The following is a 27,057-nucleotide window of genomic DNA, read 5'->3' as shown; positions in this document are numbered from 1 at the left end:
GCCGATTTGCGAGACTTTACACTCCCGAGGTGAAAACTCAATGGCGGATTAAAGCTCAACACAAAGTTAAACGCGCGGAATGGCGGACACAGCAAAGCTCCGCCCGCCGCCTTATCTACTAAAATGAAACACCCAGGAAAACTGCGTTCAGATATATACAGAAAATAATATAAGGATTTATTATTTATAAATAAAGACAGTGAAAAAGCCCGCGCCGGTAATACTAATAAATCGAATAAGCCTAAATTGGGATCCCAGACACAACAGATATCAAACACGATACGAGGGAGGTGAATACGAAAATAACACGTCTTTTTGGTTTATGCACAGTGTATTCGCGGGTACGGCCTTATCTCGTCCTTGTCGTCTTGGTGACCGCCGTCCAACACCCGGCTCCTTTCGGCCCCGATGTACCCACGAGGCCTCGCTCCAAGTTCCACAAGCCCCGATCGCACACCACGAGGTCCCTCGCTCCAAGTTCCACAAGGCCTCGCTCCAAGCACCACGCGTCCGACGCAGGCCAGCGGCTCCACACGAGGTCGATCTCCACAAGGTCCGTGCACCAAAGGTTCAACGTAAGCTGCACAAAGCAAGCGAACTCCACTTGACTCGACTCTCTTTTGGGAGTGCTGGCAGCCAAGTGCCAACTGTTCGGGGCCAACTGCCAACTCCGACGAACTGCTCCGAACTGCTCACGAACTGTTGCGAACTGCCGTGTGCTCTGTGTGCCAACTGCCAACGAACTCTCTCTCTGCGAACTGCCACGAAATGGCGTCCGACCGTCGCTAATATCTCTTGCCGATGACGTCACATTGGCGCACTCCTCAGCCAATAATAGCCTCCCAACTCGCCGGTCACGCCCTCTGCGGCATCGCTCTCCTGACATCTCCCGTCCCCGACCCCGCGGTCCTTGTGTTATAACAGGTGCCAGGCGAGGTTTGTAGGCCTTGGAGGTGTAAACGGTGGCGGCCAATTGTGGCGGTGTTTTTGGCCTGGTTTCCTGTCCGTTTGTTCCGAAGTCATTGTCAGGGAAAGGAATTATTTAATGTTGCGCTAAGGACCTAACTAATGTTTATGTGGTTTGCAGTGCCATAATGGACAAAGGTTTGACTACTAGGTGAGACTCACAGGGGCGTTACCTTTAATCCCTCACTATTTAACACTCGAACCTCCAGGTAGGTCCACAATCATACATCTTCCCCCGACAAACGCCTAAACATCAAGAACTTATTACATGTAGAGTCCCTGTCACGACAGCCGAATACCTACCTATTCAGATCTACCTAGCTCTAGATGTTGCTCTACCAAATTCATAACACAGCCCCCCCCCTGGAACCGTAGCTCCTGCAAGGTTCACCGCAGGCGCTACCATTCCAGCCTTAACACTTACTGTCACACACTTAATTAACCTATGAAATAAATCAGGAAGGGCTGTGGGAAGTGAGTCGGACTACCTACCTACACTTCCTTAACATGCTGAACCCCTTAACCATCATGCAAGTATGTACATTGTCTTCGTTGTTCCTGTGGAGGGAGGAAACAAACAACACACAACACTAACTTAACCACAAAACTTAACCATCTTTCCAAAACTCAAAACTCTAACCTTTGTACTTACCCCGGTCTACAGACCGCGTCCCCCGGTGGATGCCACAAGACACAACCTTACCTGCGGGGCCATCCCCAATGCATCCCCCTAAATTTCCACGGGCCCTGTCCAGATGTTACAGGTGAGTGACACGGCTCGGTGGATTTCGCCCACATTCATGCAACACAGACCCCTTAACCACTCATTCTCATTCCATAGGTCATCAAGGCATTTCAAAAATCAACAAAGCACTTATTTCAATACACCCCCTGCAGGACCATGGCATTGATGTCATTCACGTGTGTGTGCATTCCTCAACTAGGCAGCGGGGAGGTACCGCACAAAAAGATGGTGGGGGCGCATCAGGCTGTGGTGCCCGCAGTCCCAAAAACAAGTCAACCGACTTACAAGTTCATTGCCCCCCCCCCCCTTTACCTCTTGGCCCCGTGACAGCCCAACAGCCCCTTTCCGCCGTTACCTCGCCGGTGAGGGTCTCCACACACACCAGGCTCCTTTGCCTCCTGCTTTCGCGCAGCAACACGGGTCACCGGGGGACTTCCTCACCCCGCGGCGCCCAACCAGACCCTCCACCGACGAGCTCCAATTTCCAGTTACCACCGGCTGCCAGGGGTAATTGCCGCAGAGGGGGGCCCGCAGGCATCGCTCCTCAGAGCTTGCTCTGTACCTGCGGACACACACACCTTCCCCACCCACAAGACCCCAAAACACACTTCCTCCCCCGCTGCCATTCAATTCTCCACACAACTCAGCACAATTCAGTACAATTCTTGGTGTAAAAGGTGTTACAAGGCTTGCCATGGCCTGCCACATGTGAAATCCCCCAGTTCACATTTAAACCATCACACATTTCCAAAAGCACATTTCCAAAAGCACAAGTATCGCCCCTCATTATCTCCAATAATCATCACTCACTCTCCAGGTTCCACTCTCATGACCACATCAAAACACCTAACCACAATACAAAAACATACGCCACCCACAAGACACTGTGGCTCCCATTCCATCCCCTCACCGGCCATGTCATCACTCTCACCCGCCTCCCAACTCCAAATTACATGTCCCCAATTTCCCAAAGCAAATCCTGAAGCCTGGGACAGTACTCCTCAAAACACTCACCTCAAGTGCAGGTAGTTGCAGGTTGGTCAGGTTCAAAGTGCAATCCACCCATACAATTCCCAAAATTTCACATTGGGCCTACCAAATACTTCCAAATTTCTCTTTTGTCCCCACTACACTGGCAGGTATGTGGACCCGCATCCAACGGTGATCATCACTACACAACTACCTGTGGCCACGACAGCTCTGCACCTCTACCGTGCAAGGGTCACCGGGACAAGGTGAGCAGTCAAAACGCCAACATGGCCCATGAGTGTCCATAAGGGCGCGACCCACCATCCATCCTTCGGCCCCCCTGCGAGGAACACAGCTGCAGCAGCCCCAGCTGGCCAATGTGGTGAGCACTTGCTGCCACAACACACACTACCGCACACACAACCTCGGCCCTGGGGGGGCACGGTCGCAGTGCGTGGCATCCCTACAGCCACGTCCCCTGCACCTCCCCTTCATCCCCCAGTCCGACTACAGAACTGCAGCCCCCCAGTGCTCACCCACACTTGACCACACCAAGGTTCAGTCAACAGCCATGCTCCACCAGGAGACCCACCCAGAAGACATGGTCCACACACCTCGGACACGCACAGCACCACGTTGACCCTCAGGCTACACAACTACATCCCCATCATCCCGCGTCCCAAATATCAGCACAGTTGCCCCCGCAACCAGTTGAAAGCTGTGCCTTGCTACCCTATTAATTTCATCACAGCCTCCAACACTTTGGTCTACACACCTGGATCAATAATGGCGTCACTGTACAGTGTCCACCATGGCATTTCAAAATCCACCCTTAAATTTCCATCTAACCCACAGATTACCCATGCCAACCATTTGTCACATTTCACTAACCTCACCAAAGAAGGATGCTTTGCCATACACATGCCAGCCGAGCATGGCCCATATGCTCGGCTCGTTACACATCTCCCGATTCACATCCCCATGGCTCTCTTCCCAACCCAAGAGTCCATAAATCATAACGGAGCATCTGTGGAAGGTCACTCACACCATCACGTTCCACAGATGCCCCAATGGTTGTCCGGCAGGCTATCTCCATCCCTGTCCATTCGGTTTGACCCGCGTCCATAGACCAACCACCATGCCAGGTCACCACATGCTGGTTGTCCCAGAGTCCCTGGAGGAGGGTGCCAGGCCGCATGCCCGGGTGGTCACCACATCAGTCCCAAGTTGGCCGTCCGCAGTGCCACCACCAAAGCGCGACCCACAACACCTCCCCCTAGTGGTCCTCAATATTTGCCATCCCAGGCTTGAGAAACCACCTCGGACCTCCCTGGAGGTCTTAACCCCCACCAGGGTCCGGTGACCCTGCCGGCCCGAGCCACCAGCTCGGACGGCGCCCCGACGGACAAGGGACGCCACACTCCACCAGACCCCCCGTGGGACCCAGGAGGTCGTACCTCGACACCCAAGGCTGGACCCCACGTCCAAATCTCGCCATCACAGCCCCCCAGCTGGCCGGCATACCCAAATTTTGAAAGGGGCAACTTTTGCCCGAGGCCATCACCCATGACCTCTCCATGTCCAAATCCCGCAGCCCGGGGACCAATCCCCACCATGGCTGCTCCAAATCAATTTCCCATTGTAATTTTATTTTAAATTTTATTTTACAAATTTTCATTCCCACTGCCAAACCGCAGCTGCAGGGAACAACCTCTACCACCGGTTGTTCTGCCCCTCCCTGCAGTTGATCCAAATTCCCTACAGGGACCAAATCTCCAGAAGCTCTATCTCCCGATCCTCCAAGATCCAAATCCAGCCCGGAGCCAACACACTCCCCCAACTGGTTGTCCAATTTTGGAGCCTCTGTTTCCAAATAGCAGTGTACAGTGAGCGTCCCCTCGGTCATTCCAACCACCTCCTCGGACCAACTCACCTCATCACCCAGGCTCCTTTGGGCCTGAACAAGCTCTACCTCCATGGGACTGTCACAGGTCTCCAGCCGCTGGATCAAATCATCCTCATCATTTCCACAAATCATTCCTGGCCCCGCCAGGCTTTGATCAATATCCCCAATAAATACCTGGTCCGGCTCCATTGCACGGACCCCCAAAAGCTCTACCCCCTCTTGCTCCGCACCACCGCCCTGGTGCTGCACAATTCCAAATTCATCCCCCGGTTGGGGTGTTGTGACATCCACACGGTCCCGATAAACAACCAGGCCCCCATTTGCTTTATCAATTCGAGCATTTGTGGCACCAATCTGACCCTCCAACTTTTCCCCCATTTGGACAGCCTGGGTCATGCCCTCCTCTATTTTTGACATTAATTCTTCCCGTTTCAATTCAATTTCCACCCCTATGGCTTTTTCCATCTCCCCCATTTGAGTTTCTACTTTACCCTCAAATTTCCCCAGTCTGTCCGTAATTTGGTTTTGCACTCTCCCTTCTATGCCATCAATTCGTTTCCCCAGCTGTTGTGCCATTTCCCCAATTTTTCCTTCCAATTTTTCATTCCTCTCTTTCATTTGTTCATTCATTCGTTCATTCACTTTTCCCTCCAATCCCTCAATTTTACTGTCCATCCCTTCGATCTGTTCTTTTAAACCCTCCTTCAATCTATCCATTTGCCCCTCCATGTTTTTTGTTTGGGCATTAATTTTGTTCTCCAATCGATCACTCATTCCCTTCATTCCTTCCCTACATTCCTTCCCCTGGGACTCCATTTTTCTTTCCATTCCTTCAATTTCCTTACTCATTTTATTTTCCAGCCCGTCAATTTTATCATTTATTCCCCGAATTTCTGCAAGGTTTCGCTCACCCTGTGCGTTCATGTCTCCCATCTGCTTTCCCAATCGCTCACTGTTCTTTTCCATCCCTTCAATTTTTTCATTCAATTCCCGACTGGCTCGCTCACCCTCGGCCCTCTGAGCATTTATTAAATTTACTATGGTCTGGAGATCTATCGGGGCCGTCCCACTTGTTCCCGACTCCCCGGTAGGGGTGGTGCTCGGGACGAGGGAGGTTCCAAGGCTCACCTCTGCATCAAATTCCCCTATTTCCGGCTCACTCCCAACGCTGACGGAGGCCTCGCTACGCACCTCCATTTCGTCGACCTCCGACATCCGCTTTTCGGAAGGTCGTTCCCCGCGCGCGTATTTATTTCAATTCCAAAAACACAATTTAAATTTGACGAAGACGCGATATCGCGCTCCGTATGCCCAATTGATTACTAAATTTCTCCGCCTCGCCTATAAAAATTTTGCGTTCGAACGTCGGGCGCAATGCACGCCCGACCGTGTCGATGTCTCGCCGCGGACAAAAAAATTTGTCCGACGGGTTCAAATCCTACACTCCTGACACCACTTGTTACGCAACCGTGATTAACACCACAGTTACGGATGGCCGATTTGCGAGACTTTACACTCCCGAGGCGAAAACTCAATGGCAGATTAAAGCTCAACACAAAGTTAAACGCGCGGAATGGCGGACACAGCAAAGCTCCGCCCGCCGCCTTATCTACTAAAATGAAACACCCAGGAAAACTGCGTTCAGATATATACAGAAAATAATATAAGGATTTATTATTTATAAGTAAAGACAGTGAAAAAGCCCGCGCCGGTAATACTAATAAATCGAATAAGCCTAAATTGGGATCCCAGACACAACAGATATCAAACACGATACGAGGGAGGTGAATACGAAAATAACACGTCTTTTTGGTTTATGCACAGTGTATTCGCGGGTACGGCCTTATCTCGTCCTTGTCGTCTTGGTGACCGCCGTCCAACACCCGGCTCCTTTCGGCCCCGATGTACCCACGAGGCCTCGCTCCAAGTTCCACAAGCCCCGATCGCACACCACGAGGTCCCTCGCTCCAAGTTCCACAAGGCCTCGCTCCAAGCACAACGCGTCCGACGCAGGCCAGCGGCTCCACACGAGGTCGATCTCCACAAGGTCCGTGCACCAAAGGTTCAACGTAAGCTGCACAAAGCAAGCGAACTCCACTTGACTCGACTCTCTTTTGGGAGTGCTGGCAGCCAAGTGCCAACTGTTCGGGGCCAACTGCCAACTCCGACGAACTGCTCCGAACTGCTCACGAACTGTTGCGAACTGCCGTGTGCTCTGTGTGCCAACTGCCAACGAACTCTCTCTCTGCGAACTGCCATGAAATGGCGTCCGACCGTCGCTAATATCTCTTGCCGATGACGTCACATTGGCGCACTCCTCAGCCAATAATAGCCTCCCAACTCGCCGGTCACGCCCTCTGCGGCATCGCTCTCCTGACATCTCCCGTCCCCGACCCCACGGTCCTTGTGTTATAACACGTGCCAGGCGAGGTTTGTAGGCCTTGGAGGTGTAAACGGTGGCGGCCAATTGTGGCGGTGTTTTTGGCCTGGTTTCCTGTCCGTTTGTTCCGAAGTCATTGTCAGGGAAAGGAATTATTTAATGTTGCGCTAAGGACCTAACTAATGTTTATGTGGTTTGCAGTGCCATAATGGACAAAGGTTTGACTACTAGGTGAGACTCACAGGGGCGTTACCTTTAATCCCTCACTATTTAACACTCGAACCTCCAGGTAGGTCCACAATCATACATCTTCCCCCGACAAACGCCTAAACATCAAGAACTTATTACATGTAGAGTCCCTGTCACGACAGCCGAATACCTACCTATTCAGATCTACCTAGCTCTAGATGTTGCTCTACCAAATTCATAACAATATATAACTAGCTGAGGTACCCGGTGTAGCCGAGGAAAATTCATTGAAAAAAAAAATTATATATATATATATATATATATATATATATATATATATATATATATATATATATATATATATATATATAATAATAATAATAATTCATTTATTTTGTATAGCGCTTTTCCAGAAGCCCAAAGGCGCTTTGACAGAGTGGCAAACATAATGCATAACAATACATGAAAACAACAATTGCAAAAAGACAAGAATCAATAGGGAAATATTTAAAGCAAAAGGAGGGAGAATGAGAAGAGATAGTCAGGGGTTAAATGCTGTGGGTTGAATGTTGAATGCAGTGTTGAACAGGTGGGTCTTTAGTGATGTTTTGAATGTGGTGAGTGAGGAGGAGTCTCTGATGGTGTGAGGTAGTGAGTTCCAGAGGGTGGGAGCAGCGATGGAGAAGGCCCTGTCCCCCCAGGATCTGAATTTGGTCCGGATGGAGGGGGTCAGGAGGTTGGTACCAGCAGAGCGGAGGTTGTGGGTGGGAGTGTGTCTGGAGAGGAGGTCAGCCAGGTAGGATGGGGCCAGGTTATGGAGGGCTTTGTATGTCAAGAGGAGGATTTGTACTGGATTCTCTGGGGGATGGGGAGCCAGTGAAGCTTGTAAAGGACGGGGGTGATGTGGTCACGGGTCCGGGAATGGGTGAGTAGACGGGCAGCGGAGTTCTGAATGTATTGGAGTTTATTGGTGATTTTTGAGGGTGAACCATAGAGGAGGCTATTGCAGTAGTCCAGACGGGAGGAGGTGATGAAGGCGTGGATGAGGGTTTCTGCAGCCGTGGAGGAGAGGGATGAGCGGAGACGGGCAATGTTTTTCAGGTGAAAGAAGGCTGACTTTGTGATCTGTTTAGTGTATTTGTCGAAGGAAAGGGTTTGGTCAAAGATGACGCCAAGATTCCGGATGTGAGGGGAGGTGGATACTGGGATACCGTCGATGTTGAGGGCAAAGTTATGGGTGGATTTTGTGAGCGTTTTTGGGCCAATGATGATTATTTCAGATTTATCACAGTTAAGCTTGAGGAAGTTGATTTGAAGCCAGGATTTTATTTCAGTGATGCAGTTTGTCAGGTTAGAGTGGGTGTCGGTGGAGACGGACTTGGTGGAGATGAAAAGCTGGATGTCATCGGCGAAGCAGTGGAATTGGAGACCATGACGGCGGATTAAGTGACCGAGGGGGGACAGGTAAAGGATGAAGAGGAGGGGGCCAAGAACTGAACCTTGGGGGACACCTTGTTGGGGGAGGGGAGCAGTGGGGGATTTGCAGTTATTGATGGAGATGAACTGGCATCTGTCAGAGAGGTATGATTTAATCCAAGAGAGGGCAGTGCCGGTAACGTTAAAGGTGGATTCAAGTCGGGTGAGGAGGATAGTGTGATCGATGGTGTCAAAGGCAGCGCTGAGGTCGAGGAGGACGAGAATGTTGAGGTTGCCAGCGTCAGAGGAGAGGAGAAGGTCGTTGGTGATTTTGAGGAGAGCAGTTTCAGTACTGTGGTTGGAGCGGATTCCGGATTGGAATGTTTCATACAGGTTATAGGCAGAGAGATGATGTTTGAGTTGAGTGGCTACAGCGCGTTCCAAAACTTTTGACAGAAAGGGTAGGTTGGAGATGGGTCTGAAGTTGTTTAGGGTGTCAGGGTTTAGACCAGGTTTTTTTAGAATGGGGGTAACAGCAGCAATTTTGAGGGAAGGTGGGACGATGCCTGTAGACAGGGAGGAGTTTATTGTTGCAATGATAAGTGGAGAGAGAGCAGGGAGGGAGGCTTTGACAAAGCTGGAGGGGATGGGGTCAAGAGTGCAGGTGGCAGTTTTCATTCCTATGAGGAGTTCAGAGAGGTCAGTAGGGGAGATTGGGGAGAACCGAGACAGGGGATGGCAGGACAAGGGGGGGCAGGTGGTTGGAGGGGGAGCGGGTGCAGCGGTGGTCAAGCTGTTGTAGATGTTGTCAATTTTGCGTTGGAAGAAAGAGAGGAAGGAGATGCAGTTGTCTACTGTGGATGACTGGGTGGTGGTGTTCAGGGGGCGGAGGAGTTTGTTTATTGTCGAGAAGAGTGCTTATGGGTTTCCGGAGCCAGAGTGGATAATTTGAGAGTAGTAGGCAGAGCGGGCGCGGGAGAGGGCATCTTTGTAGTGTTGTAGGTGGTCCTTGTAGGCTTGAGAGTGAACTGTGAGACCCGTTTTATTGCGGAGTCTTTCAAGTTGGCGAGCACGAGTTTTCATCAGGCGGAGTTCAGGGGTAAACCAGGGAGCAGAATGGGTGAAAGAAACTGTTTTGGTTTTTACAGGCGCAAGCTGGTCAAGGCAGGAGGAGAGAGTGTGGTTGTAGTAGTCAGTGAGGTCGGAAGGGGTGTGGAGGTCAATGAAGGGAGAAGTGGACATTTTTTCAGAGAGGGTGGATGAGAATGAGGTAGGTGAAAGAGCGTTTAGCTTACGGAAGTTGATTGTGCGATAATGCCTTGGTGTTGGGGCGGGGATGTTGATGGTCAGAGTGATGGCTAAGTGGTCAGAGAGGGTGAGGTCGGAGCCAGAGAGATGGTGCAAATTTAATCCAGTGGAGCAGACAAGGTCCAAAATGTGACCACGGATATGGGTAGGAAAGTCGACATGTTGAGTGAGGTTAAAGCAGGTGAGTAAATCAGTGAAGTCAGTGGTTATTGTGGAGTCAGTGGATATTGTGGATATTGAAAATGTGGATATTGAAATCACCAAGGAGGAGGATTGAGGGGGAGAGGGAACATAGCTGGGTCAGAAAGTAGGAGAAGTCAGACAGGAATGATGGGTGTGGTTTGGGAGGGCGGTAGACAACAGCCATGACTGACTGCGTGTGACCAGAGAGTTTAAAAGCCAGGTGTTCAAATGATGGAGCAGATGAGATGGAGATGAGGTTGGTCTTGATGTCTTGACGGTGGATAACGGCAATTCCACCACCTCGGCCCTCCGAGCGTGGTTTATCGACGTAGGAATATCCATTGGGTGTGGTGAGGTTGAGCGTGTAGTAGTCCAGAGGTTGTTGCCAGGTTTCGGTGAGACAGAGAAAGTCCAGTTTGTTATCCAGGATGTATTCGTTCAGGATGAGGCATTTGTTGTTGAGGGACCGGGTGTTGAACAGGGTGAGCTTGATGTTGTTTTGAACAGCAGGGATGAATTCAGGTGATTTAGCCAGGGTTCGTAGGCAGGACGTGCGATCGTGTGCGTTGCTGTGACCAGGTGCGCTGGGACGAAGAGTGAGAGTGCGCTGAGCCGACCAGAGGACGGGGATGGAGTGACCTGATTGCAAATAAACAAACTTACGACCGGAGCCACGGTGAATGTACCTGGGTCGTCGGAGGAGTCCATTTGATTTGATGGCAGAGATGCATGATGGGGTGGAGCGGGTATTGAGCAGAAGAAGCCTTGCGGCGGAGTACTGCAGAGCCATGCCAGGCAGGAGCGAAGGGACGAGTACGAGGCCAAGGTCGAGGAGGCAAAGCGGCAAACGCAGCGGCAAACGACTGCAGCCGCTAATCAAGACCACAGCGGCAAACAGCCACCGCCGCAAACAACGGCCACAAACAACGGGAGCGGGCCTGAGGAAACAGTGGAGGAGCCGGGCAGGCGAAGCCAGGAGCAGAGCTGGGACCGAGCAGAGGGCAGACCCAACGGTCAAAAATCCGCCACGACCACCAGAAAAGCAAGCTATGTACAATGGCCCAGTCGGAGAAGCGGCGAACAAGTAACGCCAGCGTCCTCTCCAGACCGGACCGGAAGCCCTTCGATATATATATATATATATATATATATATATATATATATATATATATATATATATATATATATATATACAGACTTGGCATTTAATATGGAATATTTTTTTTGTGGGGGTGAACTTACTTTTCAAGATGTCTTAGAACCAAAAGTTCATTGGAATTATGTTGAAATTATTCTAGATTTTGTTAATGTGACCTTTAAAAGAAACAAAAACCACATTTGACATTTCGAAACAAATAAATTGATCCTTGAAAGTGATGTAAACTGAAATCGAACTCAATTCATGGACAGTACTGTGTTAAACTTCTGTATGTTTTCCAGAAGTATCTCTTTATTTTGCACATTAGCCCAATTTTTTTTTAACAAAAACAAAAGATAAATTGCGACTGGGATTACGGACAGTAAAATTACAGTTCAGTACTTCGTGTAACCCCCACGAGCATTCAGGAGAGCACGTACACGTTGAGGCATGCTGTTCACGAGATTTGCCCAGGTTTGGACAGGAATCGCTTGCCATGCAGTGACAATAGCCTGCTGCAATTCACACACAGAGGTCGGCTGCTGGTCCAAGTGGTCGATTTGACGCGTTAATTCTGCCCACATGTTCTCTATCGGATTCATATCCGGGGACATGGCTGGCCACTCCATATGCTCTACACCACGGTCAGCAAGAAAGTGTTGGATCATGCGAGCACGATGAGGCCATGCATTGTCATCTTGGAAGACAAAGTTTCCTCGAAAGGCTGCACGAGCAAATGGAAGCAATGTTTCTTCCAGAATGGCCCTGTACTTGAACTGCTTCATGTTTCCATTCAGAACAACCAGGTCAGTTTTGCCCCCTGCATGAAAAGCAGCCCAAACGGTCACCCCACCACCTCCAGCTTGGACTCTTGGCACTATACAATCTTTGTTGTAGGCTTCATGCACTTGTCTGCGCACTCGGACGCGGCCATCTTGACGATAGACCAGAAATCTCGACTCGTCACTGAAGATCATGTGATTCCAATGTCCTGGTTGCCATTGACGGTGCTCTCTGGCCCACTGCAATCGGTGCTGACGGTGTTGTCTGGTCAGGCGTGGCTTTCTCAAGGGACGCCTGGCACGATAGCCTGCTTGAACCAGCTGTTGGTTGACTAGCCTTCTGGATACAGGCACATTTGTCAGTTGCTGCCACTCGGCCCTAAGCCGATTAGCTGACTTGGTACGGCCATTGCGGATTAACCGGTGCAGCTGGCGATCATCCCTCCTTGTGGTTCTGCGGGGATGTCCTGGCCTCGGTATTGGAGTCGGGACACCCCTCTGAGCATTTCGTTTCAGGATCTTTGACACCTGACCTTGAGTGATGCCACACTGCCGAGCAATAGCACGCTGTTTCATGCCGTAATTTCGTAAAGCCACCACTCCATGACAAACAGCATTGTCGAGTTGACGGACCATCTCCAGAGGAAGCGGCAATAACTTTTGGAGACGTGCAGCAGTTGTTTTCCACTAATACAGAACGCAACAACCCTTGAAAACCCGACTGTGAAGCCAATCATCAAATGCACCTGTCCGTACATTTTGCCACGCCACCTGTGATATAATCCTGTTGTTGACTTCTTGCTGTGACAGACAATCAGTGACATGGTTCTTTTAACCAAATTAATCACCAAAGTGTAAAGGAAACTCACCAGATTGATATACTGAGTTAAGAAAATAAACCCAAGTCAAGAAAAAAAAAATATTCCATATTAAATGCCAAGTCTGTATTTATATATATATATATATATATATATATATGTATATATATATATATATATATATATATATATATATATATATATATATATATATATATATATATATATATATTGTTGTGGATATGAGGATTGTATTTTTTTTATTGTGTGTTTTATTAATATTGCTTGATTCTGGACCCTCCTGCCTCCAGTGTTGTGTAAAGGTCAAAGGGCGTCCCATAATTAGTCCATAAAGCATACACGTCAGCCAATCATAGATTTCCCCCTGGTTGATAGTTATATATTTATTATGTGTATTAGGGTAAGGCCTTGTCTCCCATTAAGATGACACTCCATTGCACCAAGTGAAATAGAGTAGATTCCTTTCACTTTCCCCTTTCATCATTGCCAAGCCTCGATTGCCAATTACATCCCCTCCAAAACCACCATTGAACATGTGCTCGGGTCAGGGAAGAAGGCCGTGCCCGCCCGTCGTCATCAAGGGTGGAGCCAGAGGGTCGCGCGACCAACCAGGGCCGAGGTGAGCACACCGATGGGTGTGTCCTAAAGGCCGGCGGCTTGATCGCCGGAGGCGCTATAAAAAGCGCGCGCGCAAGATCATCCAGCAGCGATTCTTGTCCAGAGGAGATCGTCTAGGGAAGCACAAAGCCTGCTATTCGTCGCCTTGCTCGCCAAAGTTGGACCAAGCAAGAGAGTTGGGCAAGAAGCAAGCACGTTGTTCAGTTGTGTGGTTGGACCAGACGAGTCCTGGCAAAGCACGCGACGTCCCCAGAGCAGCCGCAGCCACAGCAGCAACGACAGCAAATTGGGGCCTTGACGGCAGTTTTGAGGAAACGGCACCGCCGATCGTGCTGCAGTACCCTTGGACCTTCCTCTCCCTCCAGCCATCCATCTCCCGCCAGTCCTATCATCATTCCCCGCGTGAGTCTGTCCTTGTTTGTTCTGTCCCTGGGTTAATTAAGACTGCATAGGATAAGCTAGCGATTTTCACTGTGTCCTTCTGGTCCGTCCCTCTGTCTATTTTATTTTATTATCCTTCCTTCTCCTTGGTTACTTTTTAGCCTGTAAATAGCAAATAAATTATATTCGTATTTCCAACCTTTTTGTCTGCTTCTTCTTCACATCCGTGTCGCCTTAGTCTTTTCCCCTATTGAATATCTGTGGCGCGATCCGGCCAACGTTCGGGAATCGGGTTAGTCGGGGTAACTGTACGGCCGCGGTGCCATCCGCTCGGCAAACCAACATCCTTATCCGCGGTCCGTAACAATTGGTGTCTGGGATTGAGATACGAGGCCCGAACCAAATTTTAAAAACATCTAGACAAAATTTGGTCAAAATTTGGAGCGGCCGAAATTTGTGTTGTTTTAAAGAAAAAACCCGAATTTTGAAATCACGCCATGGCTGGTCAAGGCGACGGGATGTCGGTGGGAGAGATAGACGGGGTAGAATCGACCCAGGACCTCGGGGAAATGTATGTGGAGGAGGGCAATGAGGGGGTGGTTGAGGAGGTTTCAGGCGCGCAAAATGGCGCTCTCACGCACAAGATTACGGGCGCGCAAAATGGCGCCTTTGCGCACGTGATTACAGCGGCACCAAATTTAGCCGCGCCCGTGGTCGCGGCAGCCGAGCCCGAGATGCCAGGGTACATGCGAGCCATCATCGCCCAATTCATGGTGAAAATGCAGAAAGAAAACGACAGTATGGACAGGCTAGAAGCGAGAATGGGAGCAATGAGGGACGAAAGGAGGGCTGATAGTGAGCGATTAGAGGGCCAAATGGGGGCAATGAGGGATGAAGCGAGGGGTACCGGTGAGGGGTTAGACAAGAAATTTGAGGGGTTAGACAAGAAATTTGAGGGGTTAGACAAGAAATTTGAGGGGTTAGACAATGGGATAGAAGGGGTGAAACATGGGTTAATGGGGGTGGAAAATAGAATGGCTGCCCAGGAGAATCAGATAGAGGGGGTGAAAAATGGGTTAATGGGGTTAGAAAATAGGATGGAAGGCAAATTGCGGGAAGTAGGGGAGCAATCCGCCCGGGAAATCAAACGGATGGGGAACCAGATAGAGGAGGTGAAATTCGGGTTAGAAGGTAAATTGGAAGCTCAGAGGGATGAATTGGGACAGATGAGGATGGCATCTACTGAGGAGATGGAGGAGATGAAAGAGGAGATACGACCCGGTGTAAGCGAGGAGGTCTCGGGGGTACGCGAGGAGGTAAAGCGAGGTGAAAAGCGTATGGAGAAAGTGGTGAGGAATAATACGGCTAGGTTACAGGGGGGAATAGAGGGTCTGACGAGGGGAGTAGAACAGCTGACAGTGGGACAAAAGGAACTCGTAGACCAAGTGGAAAAGAACACTGCAATAATCGGGGGGTTAAAAGCGACACAAAAGGACATTAAAAATGAATTAATAGCGACACAGAAGCAATGTCAGATGGTACGTGAGGGACTGACAACGAGGTTGGACGAGGTGACAGAAGTAATGGAGACGAAGGACCGGGAGGTGAGGACGCACATAGAGACGGTCAAAGTAGCCTTAGAGGACGAAATTGAGGAGACGCACCGGGAAATAAAAGAGGTGAAGCAAAAGTTAGAGAAGGTGAAAGAGGGGGTGAGTGAAATTAAGAAGAGACGGACAGAAACTAAGAGAGAAATACAGGAGGAGGTGATGGAATATGTACAAGGTCGGTGCTCAAATCATGATGATGTGCTCGCTAACCAAATAAAGAGTTTGCAGGTGGCGAAGTAGGTGCGGAGACGAGGTGCCAAGGTGAGTGGCGATATACGAGGAAATGTATATGATGTGAGGGGAGCTTCAGTCGGCTTGGGGGTTGATTTGGATCCGGGTGTTCGTGAGAGGCCGTTGGTGAAGTGTGCGACAGGTACGGAGTGCGAAGGAGGAGGTGTGCGAGAATGTCCGACTCTGGGGTGTGTGAGGAAAAAGTGCGCGCTGAGGAGCGAGTGTGCTGTCGAGAGTGAGTCGGTCGTAGCGCGTGTGCGAGGGAGCACATGGAAGCGCGTAGTGGGGAGTGTTACAGAGGATGTAACGAGAGTGCACACCTGTGATGAGTGTTACGGAGGGTGTAATGGGAGAGTGTGCGCGAGAAAGGTGTGTAACGGACGGGTGCATGAGTACAGAGTACGCTGTCGAGAGTAAGGGTGAGTGCGCGACTGAGTGTGGAGGTGAGAGTAGTAAGAGTGACAAGGAGCGTGAGTTGGTTGTGGCAGGTGAGAGAGGATGTACACCTGGAATGGAAGGATGCACACCTGGAATGGTAGAGCGTGTGTGGGAATGCACACTGGAATTAGTAGTGAGGCACGTGGTTGGGTGTGCAAGTAAGAGCACACCTGTGGTTGTCACTGAGGAGGTGATCGAGAAGGGGGCGCGAAGAGGTGTGTTGGTGAGGTGTGCGAACGACGAGTGTGTGCAAAGGTGTGTGGTGGTCAGGTGTGTGACCAAGTCTGTGAGCGAAAGAACGAGTGCAATGATGAAGTATGCGGGGTGTACGGGCGGCGTTGGAGCACCGAGCTCGGTGAGGGTGAAAGGGGTAGCGTATGCGTGTGAGCATGCAGGTGAAGCATCGACGGTAACCGGGTTAGTGGTTAGAGCGACTTATAGCCGAATCGGGCCCTGGGTGCACGCCGGGCAGCTTCGCGTGCCGCGAGGACCAGCGGGGATCCGAACCACGGCGGTTTCGAAAGAATCGCCGTACGCGATCCACGCCGGGCCGCACTTTGAACGGCCGCGTCCATGCTCCACTAGGCGGAGCGGGCAGCCCGATAGGAAGGGTCGTCATGGCGACCCCTTTTTGTTGAGGCGTTCCGGCAGGTCGAGATCGGGCCATTGGACGGCTCTGTACCGAGATGGTGCGTGGGATCTTGGCCCGGGTAAGCCCCCGTCCCTGCACCGAATGCGGGACGTATCCAGCCGCCGGCACCAAGCAACCCGCATTCATTGCTCGGCCGTGCGAAGCCGGGCTGTAGAAGTGAATTGGCGCACCGAGAGGCACTAGTGAGTAGACTGTGATGATGAGGATAGTGTTTTGACCCCGAAATTAGAAAAACAAAATTTGATGATTGGCAGTAATGATTGGCAGATGATGGGTAGTGATTGGCAAATTTTTGATTGGTTGAATTTGGACGAGCAAAATTTATAGTGGGAGATACCCGATGTGATGGGATGGCAACTCTGCCATCCCTCACAGCGGGGGGCAAAGGAGCACTAGATTTATGGGGTTTATGGCAGTGAAAACTAGCCCGGGAGGGTTTGGATAATGTGTAGGGACCTAGAGATTGACATTAGGTAACGTTAAGGTTAGGTAGTGACAATGATACCTGTAGTGGGGACGCAGGTAGATTAGTGGATGATAATGACATGGTATGTGCTTAGTTTAAAGAAGACGGGGAGCACTAAGTTAGCAGGGCAACAGGTAGTTTAGTTGATGCCGTGTGAGTGTTGGAGGTGTATTCAGAAGTGTATTGTGAAAAGTGTGTGAGGAACAGGTGTGATTGCACAGGTGTGCAACTGAGCAGGTGGATGGAGCAGAGTATGAGTGAGTGAAGGTGATGGGTGTTGTGTTGACCAAATGGTCCAGGAAGGAAGGAGGGTGCAGGTGGCACCAGGTAAGATTGCACAGGTGTGCAACTACAGGTGAATGGAGAATGGTTGTATGGAATAAATGGTATGGAATATATGGAGTATTGGAATGGATGGTCGTGGAGTGAGTATGGTGGAAACTATGGAGTGGAGTGGATGGTGCGAAGGTGTGAATGGGGGAAGGATGGACCCCCATCACGAATACCCGGGGAGGGTAGTGCAAGTGTTAGGTAGAGGGTATAGGTAAATTGTGGTTGGATATTGGCATCTGTGGTGCGGGTGAAAGAATGGTATTTGGATGGGTGCATTAGTGTTGTGGAAATGGCTGGGCGTGTAGCCTATTAGTGTGTGTAGTTGGTTTGGGCACTCCACCACTGTGAGGATGTCGGCCAGGTGAGGCCGCAGGTGGGCTCTGGGAGCCGGTAGAGTTGTTGTGGATGGGGCCCGAGGATCCGGAGGACAGACCCGGGTAGCCCAGTGCCAGAGGGCACCGAGGGGTGACAGAGCCAGGAGGGGCCTTCCCCAGTTAGATAGGTTAGGGTGAGGAGCTAGGTAAGCTCAGGTGGCAACTGCAGTGGTGGAGGTGTGCAGGTGGGTAGGCCTGCTGGGAGAGCTACACGCCCCAGTCCTGAAATTGTGCAAGGGCACAGGGAGTTGCATCGGGGGAGTGAGACCCCAAATTGAGAAGCACCACAGTTTGGTCAATGGGAATTGGTTTTTAGAACCCATAGTGTAAATGGCCAATGGATTGGCAGGGAAAGACCCTGGGTAGTGTAAAGTGTGTTAATGTCATTTAGAAAGTAGTTAGGATGAAAATCTCCTTGCACCATCTACATCCACTCACCTGAGGTGACGTAACTCCGCACCATGCCATGTTTTTATTATTTTGATGCAAATGTTTGGAATGAGAGACGCATCATGACGTGGGTGTGACATTGTGCTTGATGTTCCATCTCTCCCTCCTTATGAGGATTGATGATGAATTGGTGATGGCAAATTTTGAAGTAGAGGGAGTGAAGACGAATTTGGTATAGGGGGAAGATGTGACGGTAGCGACGGATTTGTAAATGTGTAGATTTTTGTAAATATGGGGTAAGGGCAAGGGTAGAGTAGGTGACAGGGGGGGTGACGTACGGTAGGGACGAGCTTTCTCACTTCGCTCTCCGTACGCATTTCGCCTTGCATTGCCTTGTTTGATGTGTACCCTTGAGACCTTACCCCTTGCTCATCTGTCTTTCCCCCCCCTTTGTCTCCCACATGAGGACCTGTGCGCCACTGGGCGCTGAGGGGAGCGTGCGTGAGTCCGCCATTGTGCGCCCGGAACTCCCAGAACCAGCTGTCTGCATCGATGCACCACATTATGGACCACATGTCTGTGGCCGAGCACCACTTATGGACCCCGTGGGTTGGGGCATGGCCCCTCTGCTGGAACCGGCCCTGAAGGCCCGAAATCTTGCTGGCGGACCTTGGCCACAAGGCACCGATGCCCCACAGGTGAACCATACATAGTCGGCCCCTGTGGGCCATAAATAAATAACAATGGACACGTTGGGTGCATTTTATTGTAATACAAATAGGCCGCCAGCAAAGGAAGATGACAACATCTGGAAAAAAGCAATAGCCAGCAGAGGGAGCCGAAGAGCAAGAGACCACCTGCAGGGTTAGGGGTTGTTGTTTTTATTTTCATGAACAGTGATGACTGTGCACCGATTGGTGCTTGAGGGTGTGTTGGTGCGTTTTGGGTGCTTTCATGGTGCGTCAATGCAGAGCAGACTGTCTCTCCCCCCCAAAAGAACAATCACAGGTCCTGGGTTAGTTTTGTAAATAAAAGCAGAGTCATTGCAAATAATGCTCCCCACCGTCAGTGTATAGTTTGAAGACCATTCCGCAATTCGGTTAGCTGTGGGCGTGAGTCTGTTAGGTAGGGTGCAATGGAGCAGCGGGACATATTTATTTATGTTTTAAAACTGTCGCACTCAGGGTCAGGTTAAAAGTAGAGGGAACTACACCTACGTGTCACACTAAGTTAAAGTTATAGGCCCGGGCCGTGCCTAAGAGGAGGAGGGTGCAGTGTTGTGGATATGAGGATTGTATTTTTTTTATTGTGTGTTTTATTAATATTGCTCGATTCTGGACCCTCCTGCCTCCAGTGTTGTGTAAAGGTCAAAGGGCGTCCCATAATTAGTCCATAAAGCATACACGTCAGCCAATCATAGATTTCCCCCTGGTTGATAGTTATATCTTTATTATGTGTATTAGGGTAAGGCCTTGTCTCCCATTAAGATGACACTCCATTGCACCAAGTGAAATAGAGTAGATTCCTTTCACTTTCCCCTTTCATCATTGCCAAGCCTCGATTGCCAATTACATCCCCTCCAAAACCACCATTGAACATGTGCTCGGGTCAGGGAAGAAGGCCGTGCCCGCCCGTCGTCATCAAGGGCGGAGCCAGAGGGTCGCGCGACCAACCAGGGCCGAGGTGAGCACACCGATGGGCGTGTCCTAAAGGCCGGCGGCTTGATCGCCGGAGGCGCTATAAAAAGCGCGCGCGCAAGATCATCCAGCAGCGATTCTTGTCCAGAGGAGATCGTCCAGGGAAGCACAAAGCCTGCTATTCGTCGCCTTGCTCGCCAAAGTTGGACCAAGCAAGAGAGTTGGGCAAGAAGCAAGGACGTTGTTCAGTTGTGTGGTTGGACCAGACGAGTCCTGGCAAAGCACGCGACATCCCCAGAGCAGCCGCAGCCACAGCAGCAACGACAGCAAATTGGGGCCTTGACGGCAGTTTTGAGGAAACGGCACCGCCGATCGTGCTGCAGTACCCTTGGACCTTCCTCTCCCTCCAGCCATCCATCTCCCGCCAGTCCTATCATCATTCCCCGCGTGAGTCTGTCCTTGTTTGTTCTGTCCCTGGGTTAATTAAGACTGCATAGGATAAGCTAGCGATTTTCACTGTGTCCTTCTGGTCCATCCCTCTGTCTATTTTATTTTATTATCCTTCCTTCTCCTTGGTTACTTTTTAGCCTGTAATAGCAAATAAATTATATTCGTATTTCCAACCTTTTTGTCTGCTTCTTCTTCACATCCGTGTCACCTTAGTCTTTTCCCTATTGAATATCTGTGGCGCGATCCGGCCAACGTTCGGGAATCGGTTAGTCGGGGTAACTGTACGGCCGCGGTGCCATCCGCTCGGCAAACCAACATCCTTATCCGCGGTCCGTAACAATATATATATATATATATATATATATATATATATATATATATATATATATATATATATATATATATATATATATATATATATATATATATATATCTATACATATATATATATATATATATATATCTATACATATATATATATATATATATATATATATATTATATATATATATATATATATATATATATATATATTTCCTGCATGAAATTGGGGAATATTTCCCTCATGGTTTCGTATGAATTACCAATCTTGTGCGTTGCAAAATTTTTCCGGAAAGGTGAAGTCAGTTGAATGAATGAAAGGTAAGGAAATGGTGGGATACTGTAGTGGAAAGTTATTGAGAAGAAGAAAAGGAGAAGCATGACTGGTCAGTTTTATAGTCTCTAATTAGCCATGAAGTGTACCCAATCACAATTGACAACAGGACACAATTGACAATGGGACACAAAAACACCATCATATTGTTGTGTCCACCCTGTGGTGAAGACCTCAGGGCGACAGATGACCATAATAAGTGCTTTAACTCCGAGGCGTTTACCCGACTATGGCGGTACCTTGTGCATGTGCGGGGGGGGGGGGGGGGGGGTGGGGTGGGGGTAGTGGAGAGCAGTGAGGTCCTTTCATGTTTAACGGACATGACTGGAGTTAATTCCGTGATCCCACGGACGAAAAAACGTACAAGACAGACAAGGCATTGAAAATGTAACAAATCATGTGTTTAATGAAAATAAATGCAAGTACAGTATAACAAAAAATGTGGGGTAAAAACAATAAGGCGCCTCCACACGGACTCATACACAACACAAGGGGATGATAAAATAATGAAACTAACAAAATGTAGCGTGGTGCATTTGCCTGGTACTCAGCTCCAGCGTCCTTGACCGTCCGGGGCCGTCACAGGTCCCGTGTCCCTGCGCGGGAAAACACGCTTTGGCGCGAAGTCGCATTCACTGCAAACCCCTGACGCGAAGCGAACAGGCCCGTGATCCTCCCTCACCCTTCTCGCACTGCTGCACCTCCCCAGGTGCGCACGGCATGAAACGCAGCCGTCACGACCCAACACACACACGAGAGAGATAGAGATAGAGATAGAGATAGAGATAGAGATAGAGATAGAGAGAGAGAGAGAGAGAGAGAGAGAGAGAGAGACCCCGACCGACCCACCCCCTTTCCTGCAGCCCGGGAAAAGGGAGAGGGAAAATGCGACCAGGACAAGAGAGAGTGCAACACGACTGTCTTCCTCCACAGCCAGGAACCGAGAGAGAGAAAATAATAAGCGACCGCTCATCACGAACCCAGGACAAGAGAGAGAAAATCCACACTGTGACTGCCTGTACCAAGAGCCCGGACCAAGAGAGAGAGAGAGAGGGAACACACCTTCTCCTCTTTTCGCTGACGTCAATCGAATTTTGCTGACTTTCCTCGAACCAATCACCATGCCCCACCACTTCAGTCCATCACCATGACCAATCATTGCTTTTGGGACGGGGCCTCACGGCCTTTCTTGACGCCCATTGAGAACATTTGGGGGCGGGGTTCCCTTGCCGATCGGCAAATGTGATGGGTTTCTGTCGGGCTTGTCGGTGTTGTAATGTGCCGAAGTCAAGGCTGGCCAAGTGTGCTTTATAAGAAACTAAGGGAAAAATCACAAGGGCAATTACACACTGGGGATTATTCTTAAGCCCTACCTAATTAGCACAGCTCCACGCCTCGCATGGAGACACATATATGATCTTACCGGACATGTGGCCTAATGGATTCCCCACTTAGTTACATGAAGGTTCTTCTTCTTCTTCGCGAAATTCGAGGCACGCTAATCCATACAATTATATCTGGATTTCAATACCTACCCCCCCCCCCCCCCCCCCCCACAAACGTAAAAATCAGGAGGACTAAGGGTCACACAATGAAGATTGTAGTGAAGTCATTTGCCCTCTTCCCCAAAGGGGGTTTCCCTGCCAATGGGGTTGCAGGTTGAGGTGAATATCAGTGTTAAGCAAAGATGGTAGAGCGCCGCAAGATAACTCAGTCAACCAAATTAGCATCGTAGCCAAAATGAGCACCAGGTCACCATTTTAGAAAGCAAATTACCGTTCCGTACTTTTCAGTCAACATGGCGTCGATCTAGTTCTCACTGTTCTGCGATAAATTGTTCAAATCGAGTCCAAATGGCCTGATGTGTCATTCCTCAGGTTTCCGAAGAACAAAGAGAGGGATGTAGTTTGATTTTAAAGGATTCAAAATGTCACATTTAAAAGCAAGTGTCGGGTTCTAGCTTTAGAGGGATTTGTGTGTGGTTGATTGTGCATGTATGAAAACGTGGAGACTACACTCTGTGTGTTATGGTATCTACAGGAGCAGTCAATATCATTAGGAAGACCACTTTAGAGGTTAAAAGGGGTCTACATGGTTTTTGATAGATTTACACCATGATATGAATATGAAGGTGTGCTACAGGAACACGCATCGGTAATAACTTGTGCAGAAATCGATAAGATTACCGGCGGAAGCGGGACACACTGCCGAGTTAAAAAGAAACTGTGGATAGTCTTTTTGATTCATTCAACAGCAAATTATTCAGGGACAAGAAGAGACTGAATCGCCCCATGTGAACCAATCAGAGCATGTGCAGTTTTTGGAAACGTGCATGCCAGTCTTCGCAAGCCTGAAAGTGGTGGGAGCAAGGAATGTGCTGTTTATTGAAGGATGGTGCCTTGCTGTTTCCTTTCTGACACAGTTGTGGCAGCATTTGAAGGCAGACTTAGGTGTGAAGTACTCATTCACATCCCGACTCAACAAGGACATCGTTGAGAATTTGTTTTCTACAGTGCGAAGGAAGGGTGGTTTCAGAGACAATACATCTGCAAAAGAGTTTCGTTGTGCATTACCAATGGTGATGGTTGCAGAACTCCTGAAACTAGCTGCAGGAGCCAATTGCAGGCCAGATAAAGATAAATGTGTGATAACACTTCAAAGCCTGACAAATAGGAGAGGGGCATGGATAAATTAGTCTGCAGACATGTCGTATCAAACAAGCAGCAAACATGCACTCAATGTCAAGCTCAGCTTACCAGAGCTGAACACACTCGAATACATTGCTGGTTACCTGTCCCACAGAGTTCTTTGTGGATATGAATTGTTTTCATCATGTCAGGTGTGCAGATCGGCTCTTCAAGCAAGTGATACTGAGTTGCATGACCCCACCCTTCTTTTCACTCACAACAAGGCATACGACACTTCAAAGTTGGACTTTGGATCCCTTGCAGTTCCATCAGATGAATTTGTTACTTCCTGTTCTCAGTGCGAGGAGGTGTTTCACACAGAGTTTGACGATGTCAAGATGACGAGAGAGAACATCTGCCTCCTGCTCAATCAGGCTATGTGGGAGCTGGATGCATGCAAGGCTCTTGCTACTTGTAATGAAAGAGTAAAGTCCAGAATTGTGTCTGTGTTTGTAAATGTGACTGTCAAAAGGAAGTGCAGCAAAGTTCAGAAAGTATCGCACAAGTTGAACTGAATCGTGAACATACTGAAGTAACTCAATGCAGTGAATCTGCAAATGGGAAGGCAGCTTTTGAAATACGAACAGTCTGTCCATGTACATGTACTTCCCTATCACATGTATATGTAGAGAATGTGATATCATTCAATTCCGCCATGAACAAGTTGACTTTCATGAATTTCATTTCTTGATATCATTTGAATTATTGTGATTTTGACAAAGTTATCTGATTTCACACCAAAGCTTAGCAAACATGAAGAGATCCATGTAGCTGCAAGTACATTTACATGATTGTGGATGTTCACAGTTTTACAAGGAAGATATAAAGCATTTAAAAAGATTTCTTTGCGATTTAAAATTTTTCTACGTAATTAGGAATTGGCATTAATTTCTGAAATCATCTTCTTTGTGTCACTTTTTGGATGAGGCATGGCCTCATGATGTTCAACTGGGAGATAGATGAAAACATCATTGCAACACCAGTGTCTTTCCTTTTTACCTGAACTTCTCTGAGCAGCAGACCATATATTTTACGTGAATACAAGTGAATGTATTACGTACATATACAAGTGAATGTATACAAGTGAATGTACATATATTTTACGTTTTACATGAATACAATTTTTTTGTATACAAGATTGAGGCTCGTGTTCGAGCTAACATCAATCACAAAAAAAACGGACACACCAAACACAATAAAGGGAGCGGGAGACAAGATAGGTAGAGAGAGGGAAGCACACAAGTACAATAGCATAGAAGTCGGAAAGAAGTCGGTATTTCAAAAAAAACAAGCGTTACGCCTAGGTCCCCCGTCGGTGAAGTGATGTGAGTTGACGAAGTGGAAGACGCAGAAAACATGCGATGATATGATATTTCGCTCACAAGGGTCAGACATACATGGAGGCGGCCATCTTGGATTTTGACGTGGCGACCCAATTTTCAATAGCCTTCTTCCTTGTGCCTAGATACACCCAAACACCAGATTAGAAGTTGGTACTTTGCTTATTTTTCAAGATATTTCACTCACAAAGATCAGACATATATATGGTGGCGGCCATCTTGGATTTTGACGTGGCGACCCAATTTTCAATAGCGTTCTTCCTTATGCCGAGATACACCCACACCTAATTAGAAATTGGTACTTCGCTTATTTTTCAAGATATTCATCTCACAAGGTTCAGACATACATGGCGGCGGCCATCTTGGATTTTAACGTGGCGACCCAATTTTAAACAGCCTTCTTGCTTGTGCCTAGATACACCCACACACCAGATTAGAAGTTGGCACTTCGCTTATTTTTAAAGATATTACGCTCACAAGGTTCAGACATATATATGGTGGCGGCCATCTTGGATTTTGACGTGGCGACCCAATTTTAAGCAGCCTTCTTGCTTGTGCCTAGATACACCCACACACCAGATTAGAAGTTGGTACGTCGCTTATTTTTCAAGATATTCATCTCACAAGGTTCAGACATACATGGCATCAGACAAACATGGCGGCGGCCATCTTGGATTTTAACGTGGGTTGCACCCACACATCAAATTCGAATGCGGTCATTTGCTTACGCACGCACGCACACCCGCACGCTCGCAAGCACACACGCACGCACGGACGGACAGACGGACGGACACACGGACGGAGGGGAAAACCATAGTCCCCCTTTCGCTCCGCTGTGCGACGGGGGACAAAAAGGATCTGGGGTGAATTAACGGGGTGTTACATATTTAGGTGAATGTATGTAAATTACCATTCAGGTTGCTTATCCGTGTGTATTATATTAAGGGTTGTTGTGATGGGAGGGTCAGGAGCCCTTCGGAACCAGTGGCCGGAAACGGAAGTGGCCGGAAACGGAAGGAGAAAAGACACGAGGAGAGAAAAGGACGGTGCTTCTTCTTCCTCGCCCCGCGACGACGAGAAGGTGGAATCGACCTTACGCTGCGCGGAAAACGCGCCGTTGCGAAACGTCTGGCGAGAGGAGTTACCTGGGCGGTAAATACCTTTTGACACGTCCAGTCACCGTGAGTTCGTGCACGAAACCAAGCGTCCGGGACAGTTTGCCCCGTCTACAAAGACGCGTACGGGTCCGCACGTTGGGCCTCGCTCGCGTCGGAAGCCGCGCTGGGTTTTGCCCCGTCTACAAAGACGCGTACGGGTCCGCACGTTGGGCCTCGCTCGCGTCGGAAGCCGCGCTGGGTTTGCCCCGTGGCTTGGCAAGGAGGTGCGCTGCAGCCGCGGCCCCAGTCCGAGACGGCACGTTTAGAGCACGTCCGCCCGGGGCTCGTTCAACCGCCCGTGTGCGGAGAGGAGAGACATTGACCACGGAGGGAGTCAGGAGTGGGGCTCACGTGAGGAATGTATAAGATTAAGATGGCCATCTTAGAGTTTGTGTAGATGAGTTCACATGGTTGTAATATTGATTGTGCATTGTTGATGGTTGTTGATTGCTCAGTGAATATATTATTGATTATTCCGGATCCTTGGTGTGGGGTTTCTTCTTGACCGGAATTCATATTGATTGCGTTACGAAAGCGTATAAACCATATATCTTTCTGGCGGGGTCCCTCCCACGGTCCGGGGGTCACCAAGACCAGGTAGTTACCGGGAGGACCACGTAACAGAATTGGGGGCTCGTCCGGGATCTAAAAGTGTATAAAATAATAAAATAATAATATTTTTGGTAATTAAAATTTATTAATTAATTATTAATTGGTAATATTTTTTTTTTGAGAAATTGGGGAAAGTCTTGGGGTGAAGGTTAACAGGTGTTAACGATAGGCACCATGGCGTTTGTGGCACAGAACTTTGGGGTAA

The 27,057-nt window shown here is 49.0% G+C and overlaps 1 protein-coding gene across 1 annotated transcript in view; it reads right to left on the bottom strand.

Moving 5' to 3' along the window:
- LOC137419139 (uncharacterized) overlaps nt 1-27,057 on the bottom strand; it is a 71,362-nt gene that overhangs the window by 12,413 nt on the left and 31,892 nt on the right. The window lies entirely within an intron of this gene.

This window comes from Myxine glutinosa, chromosome 1, assembly GCF_964187855.1.
Source record: "Myxine glutinosa chromosome 1, kmMyxGlut1.1, whole genome shotgun sequence".
NCBI lineage: Eukaryota > Metazoa > Chordata > Myxini > Myxiniformes > Myxinidae > Myxine > Myxine glutinosa.
Note: the sequence above shows the minus strand (reverse complement) of the source record. Positions and strands in the feature narration are given on the sequence as shown.